We start from the raw sequence: 13,913 nt of genomic DNA, 5'->3' as shown, positions 1-13,913 counted from the left end.
GGCTGCATATTGTCACCTTGCTTATTTAACTTATATGCAGAGTACATTATGCAAAATGCCAGGCTAGATGAAGAACAAACTGGAATTAAGTTGCCAGGATATATATCAATAACCTCAGATATGCAGATGACACCACCCTTATGGCAGAAAGCAAAGACGAACTAAAAAGCCTCGTGATGAAGGTCCAAGAGGAGAGTGAAAAAGCTGGCTAGAAATTCAACACTCAAAAAACTTAGATAATGGTGTCTGTTCCCATCACTTCATGGCAGATAGATGGGGAAACAATGGAAACAGTGACAGGCTTTATTTCTGGGAGCTCCAAAATCACTGCCGATGGCTACAGCCAAGAATTAAAAGACGCTTCCTTCTTGGAAGAAAAGCTATGACAAACCTAGATAGCATATTAAAAAGCAGAAGCATTACCTTTCTGACCAAGGTGCATCTAGTCAAAGCCATGGGTTTTCCAGTAGTAATGTGTGGATGTGAGATTTGGACCATACAGAAAGTGGAGCACTGAAAATTTGATGTTTTTGAACTGATGTTTTGGAGAAGAATCTTGAGAGTCCGTTCGACTGCAAGGAGATCAAATCACTCAATCCTAAAGGAAATCAACCCTGAATATTCATTACAAGGATTGATGCTGAAACTGAAGCTCTATTACTTTGGCCACCTGACAAAAAGAGCCAACTCACTGGAAAGGCCCCTGAGACTGGGAAAGATGAAGGCAGGAGGAGAAGGGGACGGCAGTGGATGCGATGGTTGGATGGCAAAAAGGACTCAATGGACCTGAGTTTGAACAAGCTCTGGGAGATGATGAAGATCAGGAAGCCTGGTGTGCTGCAGTCCATGGGTCACGAAGAGTTGGACATGACTGAGCGACTAAACAACAAAATGTAAAATGAAAGCGAAAAGCATGATAAATGAGGACTATGTAGTTTTCTGTTTCCCTTACTCTATCAACCTGTTAAATATTAGTTTTGGTAGAAATAATTGTGCATCCCTTTACTTATGCATTTTAACTTTTATGTATACACACACACATTTTCTGTCCATAAAAATATATATACAGGTACCTTTTCTACATTTGATATTGGCTTATAAGAAATCCCCATAGAAGCATTAAAATAAATAATCAAAGAAACTAACTCTCATTTAATAGAATCTGAACGAAGGTTCTTTATAGTTAATTTTATTAATATCTAAGATAATATATCTGTTATTGACTATGCCAAAGCCTTAGACTGTGTGAATCACAATAAACTGTGGAAAATTCTGAAAGAGATGGGAATACCAGACTACCTGACCTGCCTCTTGAGAAACCTGTATGCAGGTCAGGAAGCAACAGTTAGAACTGGACATGGAACAACAGACTAGTTCCAAATAGGAAAAGGAGGATGTCAAGGCTGTATGTTGTCACCCTGCTTATTTAACTTCTATGCAGAGTACATCATGAGAAATGTCAGGCTGGATGAAGCACAAGCTGGAATCAAGATTGCCAGGAGAAATATCAATAACCTCAGATATGCAGATGACACCACCCTTATGGCAGAAAGTGAAGAAGAACTAAAGAGTCTCTTGATGGAAGTGAAAGAGCAGAGTAAAAAAGCTCAACATTCAGAAAGCGAAGATCATGGCATCCAGTCCCATCACTTCATGGAAAATAGATCAGAGAACAGTGGCTGATTTTATTATTTTTTATTCCAAAATCACTGCAGATGGTGAGTGCAGCCATGAAATTAAAAGATGCTTACTCCTTGGAAGGAAAGTTATGACCAACCTAGACATCATATTAACAAGCAGAGACATTACTTTGTCAATAAAGGTCCCTCTAGTCAAAGCCGTGGTTTTTCCAGTATTCATGTATGGATGTGAGAGTTCGACTATAAAGAAAGCTGAGAGCAGAAGAATTGATGCTTTCAAACTGTGGTGTTGGAGAATATTCTTGAGAGTCCCTTGGACTGCAAGGAGATTCAACCAGTCCATCCTAAGGGATATCAGTCCTGAATAATCATTGAAGGACTGATGTTAAAGATGAAACTCCAATACTTTAACCATCTGATGTGACGAGCTGACTCATTTGAAAAGACTCTGATGTTGGGAAAGATTGAAGGCCGGAGGAGAAGCAGATGACGGAGGATGAAATGGTTAGATGGCATCACTGACTCAATGGACATCAATTTGGGTAAACCCCAGGAGTTCATGAATGACAGGGAAGCCTGGTGTGCTGTGGTTCATGGCATCACAAAGAGTTGGACATGACTGAGCAACTGAACTGAACTGAACTGAAAATAATGATCACAATTAATTATTAAGAAAAAAGAAGATAGGCCCACTAATATGGTTGTACGAATCTGGAAGGAGGTAAAACCTACTGTGGAATTTGTTTAGCCTCAATTTTTAGATTGTTCTTATTAAGATGACTTTCTTCAAGATTCTATACTTTACCATAAGAGAAAAAAAGGGGTAAAAATCATGCTCTCAATTTCACATCTTTACTTCTCTTGGCTATTTCTTGTACAATACATTTGCTGCTGGTTACCAAAGCCCCTCAGTTCAGTTCAGTTCAGTTCAGTCGCTCAGTCCGGTCTGACTCTTTGCGACCCCGTGAATCGCAGCACGCCAGGCCTCCCTGTCCATCACCAACTCCCGGACTTCATTCAGAGTCGCATCCATCGAGTCAGTGATGCCATCCAGCCATCTCATCTTCTGTCGTCCCCTTCTCCTCCTGCCCCCAATCCTTCCCAGCATCAAAGTCTTTTCCAATGAGTCAACTCTTCGCATGAGGTGGCCAGAGTACTGGAGTTTTACCTTTAGCATCATTCCTTCCAAAGAAATCCTAGGGCTGATCTCCTTCAGAATGGACTGGTTGGATTTCCTTGCAGTCCAAGGGACTCTCAAGAGTCTTCTCCAACGCCACAGTTCAAAAGCATCAATTCTTCGGCGCTCAGCCTTCTCCACAGTCCAACTCTCACATCCATACATGACTAATGGAAAACCATAGCCTTGACTAGATGGACCTTAGTCGGCAAAGTAATATCTCTGCTTTTGAATATGCTATCTAAGTTGTCATAACTTTTCTTCCAAGGAGTAAGCGTCTTTTAATTGCATGGCTGCAGTTACCATCTGCAGTGATTTTGGAGCCCAAAAAATAAAGTCTGACACTGTTTCCACTGTTTCCCCAACTATTTGCCACAAAGTGATGGGACCGGATGCCATGATCTTTGTTTTCTTAATGTTGAGCTTTAAGCCAACCTTTTCACTCTCCTCTTTCACTTTCATCAAGAGGCTTTTTATTTCCTCTTCACTTTCTTGGATGTTCTTTGGAAGAACTGATGCTTAAGCTGAAACTCCAATACATTGGCCACCTCATGTGAAGAGTTGACTCATTGGAAAGACTGATGCTGAGAGGAATTGAGGGCAGGAGGAGAAGAGAACAACAGAGGATGACATGGCTGGATGGCATCACTGACTCGATGCACATGAGTTTGAGTGAACTCCAGGAATTGGTGATGGACAGGGAGGCCTGGTGTGCTGCAATTCATGGGATCACAAAGAGTCGGACATGACTGAGCCACTGAATTGAACTGAACTGAAGCAAATACGGTAATAATTGTTCAATATCAGTATCTTGCCACAGATAAAGATGATAATCAGTCATTTTCAATTCTTTTTGACATACAATTCTTTTCTTCTACATAGAGGAATAACTGACTCAACCAGTCTACAGAGATACAAAAATAAACATCTAGGAAAAATAAGGGTCATAATTAGTTCTTAAGAAACTTGATGGTAGAAGATTTTTAATTATGTGTTAACATAGTTTCTTGAAATGATCATTTTGTATTCAAGAAAAAGTTGGGATCATTTTATCAGTATTATACATTGAAATTGAGTTTTAAGTTCTGCTCTTCATGTATTTATCGTTAACATTTATAAAATAAATCATTGTTCTATGTTAAGAGATCATCTTTGATTTTAGTTCTTTTGTATTTCAGTTTCCCAACCTTACTTAGTCCTAAAATACCCTTGATATATTGAAACCTTATTGAGATGATCTTGTCTGTTCAATATTGGGATCAGTCCACATCTTTTTTGTAGATGTGCATATTATTGTTAAGCAAACTAGATACATAAAATTTTTCATGTAATCAAAAGGTTATTAATTCTCTTTATAAAACTCCTTTGAACTTTGGAAATTATTTGCACAATTTTTTTGTGTACCCTGACATATCATTACATTTAAGGTATTATTTTATTGCAAAGTATTTTTTCCACAATTTTCTAGGAAATTATCCTTTGTAAATCCAGCAAATGGTTTATCTAAAAGTAAGTAATCACTTAGTCATTTGTACATAATTATATCGATGAAGCTCCAAGGATGTAATTTTGCAAAGTTGGTGGATGCCCTGATATTTACATTTAATTTGCTAAAGACAGCTAAACTTTTATTCTGAACTGTTTGACCACACCAAAATTGCTATACAAGAACATAGTAATAGTGTTCTAAAATTTTTTTTGGTATTTTTGCAGTAAATGAAAGGAAAGCCATTTGCATCTCTCTGAGGCTTGTTTATGGACTCATTCTCTTCATTCATTCAACTCTTTTTTTCCTTTTTTTTCTGTCTTGTCACTCTTTATATTGTGATGTATAATTATTGGCAATCAATTCAATAGATGTTTATTGTGAATCAACTATGCATTATACATTAATCTAGGGACTAGATTCATAAAGATAAGCCTGCATTCAGGAATTATATAGTTGGGCAGCTATGAAAGTAAAAGATAATTATAATACAGTGTGATAAAAGCAATAATTACTATGAATGGAATGATGTGAGAGGACAAAAAAAGAAAGATTGAGTAATTACTTTGGCTAGAGCTGTTTCAAAAAGCTTTACAGAGATGATGTTGAATTGGTTCTTGGCATATAAACAACAGATTGTTGCTCCTGTTTTTTGCTTGTTTGTTTTTTCTCAATGTTTCTATTGTGGTAAAATAAACATAACATTAAATTTACAATTTTAACCGTTTCTCAGTGTGCTGTTCAATGATATTAAATACATCCAGAATGTGCAATGATCATTACCCCAAACCTCCATAACTCTACACTTATAAAACTGAAACTTTGTACCCATTAACAATTCTTCATACTCTTCTCCTCCTAGCTCCCAACAACCACCATTCTATTGTCTCTATGTATGTTTTTGACTATATTCAGTATCTCATATGAGTGGAATCATACAGTATTTGTTGCTTTGTAACTGGATGTTCTGCTTAGCATAACGTCCTTAAGATTTATCCAGGTTGGGTGTGTGAGCATAGTTACTGAGTTGTGTCTTTTTGTGACCCCATGGACTGTAGCCCAACAGTCTCCTCTGTCCATGGGATTTTTCAGGCAAGAACACTGGAGTGGGTGCCATTCCCTCCTGCAGGAGATCTTCCCAACCTAGGGACTGAACATGTCTCCTGTGTCTTCTGCACTGCAGGCAGATTCGTTACCCACTGAGCCATCAAGGAAGCAGGACATGTCAAAATTTTCTTCCTTTTTAAGGCTGAACATATATATATATATATATATATATATATATATATATATATATATATATAATATTTTTTATTTATCCATTGATCTATCGACAGGCAATTGGGTAGATTCTACATTTTAGCTATCATAAAATCATACTGCTGTGAACATGGGTATACCAATATCTCCTTGAGACCTTGCTTTCAATTCTACTGAGTATATACCCAAAAGTAGAAATGCTGGATCATATGGTAATTCTATGTTTAATTTTTTGAAGAACTGTCACAATGTTTTCTACACCAGTTGTAACATTTTACATTCCCACCAAGATTACACAATGGTTTCGATTTTTTCACATACTCACCAACACTTGTTATTATCTGTTTTTATTGTTGTTTTCTTTAACAGTAGACATCCTAATTGATATTAGAAGGCATTTCATTGTAGCTTTGATTTGAGTTCATCTTAGTTTTTTATTGGCTTTTGGGTGGCTAATTTTCCTTAGATTATGTGTTTCAAAATGTGTTCCAAGGATGACATAATCAAAATTACATTGTTAATGTCAGAATGTTTATTTTTTTATTTTTTAAATATAAATTTATTTATTTTAATTGGTGGTTAATTACTTTACAATATTATATTGGTTTTGCAATACATCAACATGAATCTGCCATAGGTATACATGTGTTTAATTTAATTTCTTATGCTAGCAAACTTCTGTCCAATAGTTATGGTACTTTATGCAGAATATACGTTTTTAGAACTTCTTAGGTAATTTTTAGCAGAATAAACTTTGCCACAGAAACAAGTAAAAATTATTTCTTTTTGCATCAATGTTACTATCATATTCATGATCATATTGTCAATAACTATCATCTCCAAGTTGTGTTAACAAGAACATTTATTTAGCTTTCACTAATGTATTGTGCTGTGCTGTGCTTATGCACATAGTCATGTCTGACTGTTTGTGACCCCATGGACTACATATAGCCCACCAGGCTCCTCTGTCCGTGGAATTCCCCAGGCAAGAATACTGGAGTGGGTTTCCATGCTCTCCTCCAGGAAAATCTTCCTAACCCAAGGATCAAACCCAGTTCTCCTGCACTGCAGGTAGATTCCTTACCGACTGAGCCATGAAAGAAGCCAAAGAATACTGGAGTGGGTAGCCTATCCCTTCTCCAGGGGATCTTCTGGACCCGGGAATCAAATCTGGGTCTCCTGCACTGCACCAGATTCTTTACCAGATGAGCTACCAGGGACCTCCAGAAACCTGGTTTTCTTAGAGATAAATTAGATTCAATGACCTAAAATCCTGGGATTGGAGGACACTTTATAGCTCTAAGTGATTTAAGGCCCCACCTAATCTTCAGATCCTCTATGCAATACTCTACTGACTCACCTAGCCTGTGCAATGTCTTTGAATCTATAGGCTCCTTTTTCTGGAATACATGTGAACCGTTGCTCACTGCAGGGTATTCACTCATGTTTCATGTCCAGCCCAAGTGCCTCCTCCATGAAAGCATCCATAAATGGCTCCAGCCATGCTAATCTGATGTTATCTTCTACTGTATGATCACCAGACCTACCTTTGCTCTTGTGGTTACACTACCTTGTAAATTTTCTTGACAAGTTAGCCCTAAATTCTTTGAGGATAGAAATTATTCTAATTGTTATTATTATTATTTTATCTTAGGCAGTACCTTACATCTGAGATATAAACATTTGCTCTTTATTTAAAATGGATTTTAATAAAACTTTAAAAAGTATGCTAACCAAGCAGTCCTAGATATATTAATACAGATAATTTTATTCACACAGAGGGATGATAATTAAGAATTACGTAGATCTTTTTTTTTTTTTTTTAAATCTTTAATTCTTACATGCATTCCCAAACATGAACCCCCCTCCCACCTCCCTCCCCATAACATCTTTCTGGGTCATCCCCATGCACCAGCCCCAAGCATGCTGCATCCTGCGGCAGACATAGACTGGCGATTCAATTCACATGATAGTATACATGTTAGAATGGCATTCTCCCAAATCATCCCACCCTCTCCCTCTCCCTCTGAGTCCAAAAGTCCGTTATACACATCTGTGTCTCTTTCCCTGTCTTGCATACAGGGTCGTCATTGCCATCTTCCTAAATTCCATATATATGTGTTAGTATACTGTATTGGTGTTTTTCTTTCTGGCTTACTTCACTCTGTATAATCGGCTCCAGTTTCATCCATCTCATCAGAACTGATTCAAATGAATTCTTTTAACGGCTGAGTAATACTCCATTGTGTATATGTACCACAGCTTGCTTATCCATTCATCTGCTGATGGACATCTAGGTTGTTTCCATGTCCTGGCTATTATAAACAGTGCTGCGATGAACATTGGGGTACATGTGTCTCTTTCAATTCTGGTTTCCTCGGTGTGTATGCCCAGAAGTGGGATTGCTGGGTCATAAGGTAGTTCTATTTGCAATTTTTTAAGGAATCTCCACACTGTTCTCCATAGTGGCTGTACTAGTTTGCATTCCCACCAACAGTGTAGGAGGGTTCCCTTTTCTCCACACCCTCTCCAGCATTTATTGCTTGCAGATTTTTGGATTGCAGCCATTCTGACTGGTGTGAAGTGGTACCTCATTGTGGTTTTGATTTGCATTTCTCTAATAATGAGTGATGTTGAGCATCTTTTCATGTGTTTGTTAGCCATCCGTATGTCTTCTTTGGAGAAATGTCTATTTAGTTCTTTGGCCCATTTTTTGATTGGGTCGTTTATTTTTCTGGAGTTGAGCTGCAAAGATAAAAAACATTAGATTTTAATTTCTTGATAAAAAATGTCTATAGAGATATAGAAAAAGTACATTTTTAGGAGTCTATTTAACAAAAATGTGTATTTTTTTAGACTTTTTCTTGCAGTGATAAAGATGAAAAAATTTTAATAGGTATATAAGGATATGTTTAATTTTATCTCTTTTTCTTAATGTGCATAAGTTTCCAAATCAAATAAGGATAATTAAATGTTGGAAAATATTCTGTATATAAAGTATTGATACAGATATTTTGCAGCGTACACTGTACAATTTCAAGAAAAATTATTAATTTTTGAGATTTTTTTTAATAGAAAAATTCTGTTTTAAAATACTGATGGACTTTGAGATGCGATTTGGGGATCATTTTCTAAACAGTAAAATAGGAAAGAAAATAATCATGGGATACGGTTTTCCTTGGGAAACTATATCGCTGATCTCACTGGTGTCTGTTCTCTTGAGAGATGAATCCAATCTTGAAGCCACTGAGTCTCTCACAGATGACAAACACACAGAACTGCTTTACCACTAATTCCCTCTTGGTCTCTCAGATAAATAGTTGTGGGTAAAAATCAATAGCTGTACCCCCCAGGGTTTGTCATTCCTGAGCCAGTACTATCATTCACAGTATCAGTTGTATGTTCTAAAGATCTGTGACAATCTCACGGCAGGCAAGTAATTGCAATAAGATAACAACAGAACAGGTGCTTCAGAATAATGACTCAAACCTTTTATAGAAAGCCTATGGAAAACAGAGGTCAAGCCAGCCCAGAGATGCTGATAATGAGGAAGTGAAATGCCTATGATAGCAGTAAGCCAATTATCTGATTCATTATCTAGGTACAAAAATTCTGAGAATTCCCATTAAAAATCAGTGCATATTAGCCTTTTCCCCAAAATCCGCCTCCTGAGAAACATCTGAGGGTCTTTCAATTCGTTATAAATGAGAAAGCAAAAAAAAAAAAAAATTAAAAAAAAGCAAACTTTTTTCTTTTAAGTAAAATAAAGTTCTCATAGAGTTTCTATATAAAGTTTTAGGACTGCTTTGGTCCATCCCAGAAATGTTTACAATACTGACACTCAGGATGTGAATGTAGCTCTTAGGAGTGTGCTGACACACTCTTCTCTATCCTGTTCTCTTTCTCACCAGTATCATTTCTGAACCACCACCTACTACCTAGGGCTTTGGGAAATGCTCCCCAGTTTCTTCTGAAAGCAAGTAAAATTCACAGTTTTTATTTTAATAGATATATATATATATGTGAGAAAGAAAATAAAATTACTCAAAATTTGCCGATGTATTGAAAGGTGATGGTTTAAAATTAATTGTCAGATCAATCGGTAGACTTCAAATATCACATTGGTAGGCTAGCATTTCTAAAGTCACACTTCATTGACTGTTTTGTCTGGGAAGTGAAAGTCGCGCAGTCTCGTCTGACTCTCTGCAACACGTGTCCAGGAGGGGCTATATAGTCCATGGCCGGAATTCTCTAAGCCAGAATACGTTCTCCAAGATCTTTCTACAAGATCCTTTTTCCAGGGCATCTTCCCAACCCCGCCATAGGTATACACGTGTTCCCCATCCTGAACCCCCCCCCACTCCCTGTACCATCCCTCTGGGTCATCTCAGTGTACCAGCCCCAAGCATCCAGTATCAAGCATCGAACCTGGACTGGCTATTTGTTTCATATATGATATTATACATGTTTCAATGCCATTCTCCCAAATCATCCCACCCTTGCCCTCTCCCACAGAGTCCAGGGATTGAACCCAGGTTTTCCACATTATGGACGGGTTCTTTACCAGCTGACCAACCAGAGTCCGGGGATTGAACCCAGGTCTTCCACATTGTGGAGGGATTCTTTACCAGATGACCAACCAGAGAAGCCCTTTGTCTGGGAAAGTGCCTGGAAATTTTGTTCTCTGGGGGTTAATCCTCTGTCAGAGAGCACTCCTAACCCCTTTTCAACAGGCAAAGTTGTTTTGAGTGTTCTTTCTTCACAGCCAGCAAGTGAGTGGGGGTGACTGTCAGTTTTGATCTATTGAACATTTTGATTGTCCTGCTCTAGGAACATCAGTCATCTGGCCAAGACTGCGCAGCCATTCTCAGCACTCAGAGGCGTTGTCTTTTGACAAGATGTCTTTCTGACAGCTGGACAGACAGGGGCTGAAGGTAGCTTGACAGCACCTGAGATCCTATTGTGTGTTAGCATCAACCTAAAGACTGGAACCAGATGAAGGCAAATGTATTAACAGAAGACATTACCTGCTAGAGTGAGTGTGCCCTTATAGTCTAGACTCTCCTGGTTTATATACTGCTTTGTTTCACACTTTGAATGGTTTTCACTTTTATATTCTGTGACTAGAATTCTGGGAGCGGCCCCACCTTTGATGTCTGGGAATCTTACAGGAACTGAGCATGTGGGTCTGTAGAAAGCCATCCACACAGGCATTCGGGAGACACATGTAACTCAGTTTACAGAGTGAGCCTATTGGAGAATTTTTTTTTTTTTTTACAATTTCTCATATACAAATTTATTTATTTATTTTTAATAAAAATTTATTTATTTTAATTGGAGGTTAATTGCTTTACAATATTGTATTGGTTTTGCCATACATCAACATGAATCCACCATAGGTATACACGTGTTCCCCATCCTGAAACCCCCTCCCTCCTCCCTCCCTGTACCATCCCTCTGGGTCATCTCAGGGTACCAGCCCCAAGCATCCAGTATCAAGCATCAAACCTGGACTGGCTATTGGTTTCATATATGATATTATACATGTTTTAATGCCATTCTCCCAAATCATCCAACCCTTGCCCTCTCCCACAGAGTCCAAAAGTCTGTTTTATACATCTGTGTCTCTTTTGTTGTCTCACATACAGGGTTATCGTTATCATCTTCTAAATTCCATATTTATGTATTAGTATACTGTATTGATGTTTCTCTTTCTGGCTTACTTCACTCTGTATAATCGGCTCCAGTTTCATCCACCTCATTAGAACTGACTCAAATGTATTCTTTTTAATGGCTGAGTAATACTCCATTGTGTATATGTACCACAGCTTTCTTATCCATTCATCTGCTGATGGACATCTAGGTTGCTTCCATGTCCTGGCTATTATAAACAGTGCTGCGATGAATATTGGGGTACACGTGTCTCTTTCAATCCTGGTTTCCTCGGTGTGTATGCCCAGCAGTGGGATTTCTGGGTCATAAGGCAGCTCTATTTGCAGTTTTTTAAGGAATCTCCACACTGTTCTCCATAGTGGCTGTACTAGTTTGCATTCCCACCAACAGTGTAAGAAGGTTCCCTTTTCTCCACATCCTCTCCAACATTTATTGCTTGTAGACTTTTGGATCACAGCCATTCTGACTGGCGTGAAATGGTACCTCAATGTGGTTTTGATTTGCATTTCTCTGATAATGAGTGATGTTGAGCATCTTTTCATGTGTTTGTTAGCCATCTGTATGTCTTCTTTGGAGAAATGTCTATTTAGTTATTTGGCCCATTTTTTGATTGGGTCATTTATTTTTCTAGAATTTGAGCTGCAGGAGTTGCTTGTATATTTTTGAGATTAGTTGTTTGTCAGTTGCTTCATTTGCTATTATTTTCTCCCATTCTGAAGGCTGTCTTTTCACCTTGCTTATAGTTTCCTTTGTTGTACAGAAGCTTTTAAGTTTAATTAGGTCCCATTTGTTTATTTTTGGTTTTATTTCCAATATTATGGGAGGTGGGTCATAGAGGATCCTTCTGTGATGTATGTCTGAGAGTGTTTTGCCTATGTCCTCTTCTAGGCGTTTTTATTGGAGAATTTTTTACTCTGCTAAATTTATTTAGAAACTAGAAGACCCACTGATTGATAACCAAACACACTATCTTTGAAATAAGGAAGATAACATGTCTCATCATCACGATAATTGTACAGTTACAGAATTATATTAACTAAACAGAATCTGCTGGTTTTAGTTCTGTGTGAAGAATCCTGGACATTCAGATTACAGAGGCACAGTGCAGAGTCTCTGCTCCTTCATCCATGCTAAGCCACCTGCACTCATATGTTGCTACCCAGAAAGAACTTCATTATAAATTCAGGGCATGATGTAAATTTTCTGTCATGGTTTCAGGTCTAAAAAAATAAACAACAACAGTTGTACTCCCAGGCTGGAAATCACAGAGAGGACAGCAGTGTAAGCACCCCTCTCTCCACATCCTGTGGGGAGGTATACCTATGGCAGGGTAGTGTGTGCACACGTCCTCAGTTGGGGCCAATGTTTTGTGACTCCTTGGACAGTAGCCCCACCAGGCTTCTCTGTCCATGAGATTTTTCTGAACTTCAGGACAACTTTCTACATTTATGGTATGAACACTGCTGTACTCCATTCAGATCTCCTCAAATGCACTTGACCATTTCAACTCCCCTTCTCCAGCTTCAGTGCACTTTGGCCTCTAACAGCTAGTACCTGAGGCCCCTCTCCATCATATTGCCTTCAGATATGAAAAAAGCACAAAAAGAAAAGGTACCTGGGAAGTTACATCCTACCACACTCTTCCTGTCTCCAATCAAGCCTCCATTTGTCAATGATTAACAGCTGCGAGCATATGAAAGCCCACCTCCCTTGACTTTGTGCAGGTGAAATCTGAGGAAGAACACACTCTAGGGTTCCCATGTGGCCCCAGGCTAAAGCTACTCTCCTCCAGACTTGCCTGGAATTGCATTTTGGCTTGCCTTCTTCTTTCTTAAGTAGTAGTAGTAGTTTCCCCCACTTCTTTCCATGCTTCTGCAGGAGGATTTCACTAAATCACTTGTACAAGATAATTCTTAACCCATGTCAGGATCTGCTACCAGACAGCTTGACCTAAACATGGGGCGAGGGTAAACTCTGTATTATAGTGACAGGTTTGCTGGTCACCGGGATAACTTAACACAGTGTCAGCAGTTCTCAGCTGTGAGACAGGAGCTGCTAAGCACTTGGAGACCTGAGGAACCCATAGGAGCTCAGGTCATCATATTAGTTATCTACGGCTACGTAACCAATTCCCCAGAAGTGTAACAGTTTAAACTGTACCCATTTGTAATCTCACAGTTCCTGTGTGCCAGCTATCCTGGCACTTAACTAGGCTGGGTCTTCTTCTCCAGGAGCCTGTACAGGCTGTAACCTACATATCAGCCATGGTTGTAGTCATCTCCAGGCTTAACTAGGCTGGGAGCCACATCCATGCTCCTTTAGTGGTTGTTGGTAGGATTCAGTCATTCATGGGTTACTGGGTTTATTTCCTCAGTAGCTGTTGGGCAACAGCCCCTCTGAGGTCTTCACCTCCTAGAGCCACTCCACATGGCAGCTTGCTTTGGAAAAGTAAAAATAAACTAGAAAGCAAGTGAGAGCAAGAACTAAAAAGATAAGAGTCACAGTCTCTTGTAACCTCATCCTGAAAGTGATACCTCATCACTTTTGCCATTATTTTCTTCATTAGAAGCAAGATACTAGATACTAGATACAGCCCATGCTCAGAGGAAGGAGACTGCATAAGAGCCAGCATCGAGGGAAGTAGAAAGTGAACTCTCCCTCTAGAGTTTGCATCCTT

The sequence above is a fragment of the Ovis aries genome, chromosome 4 (assembly GCF_016772045.2).
Source record: "Ovis aries strain OAR_USU_Benz2616 breed Rambouillet chromosome 4, ARS-UI_Ramb_v3.0, whole genome shotgun sequence".
NCBI lineage: Eukaryota > Metazoa > Chordata > Mammalia > Artiodactyla > Bovidae > Ovis > Ovis aries.
Note: the sequence above shows the minus strand (reverse complement) of the source record.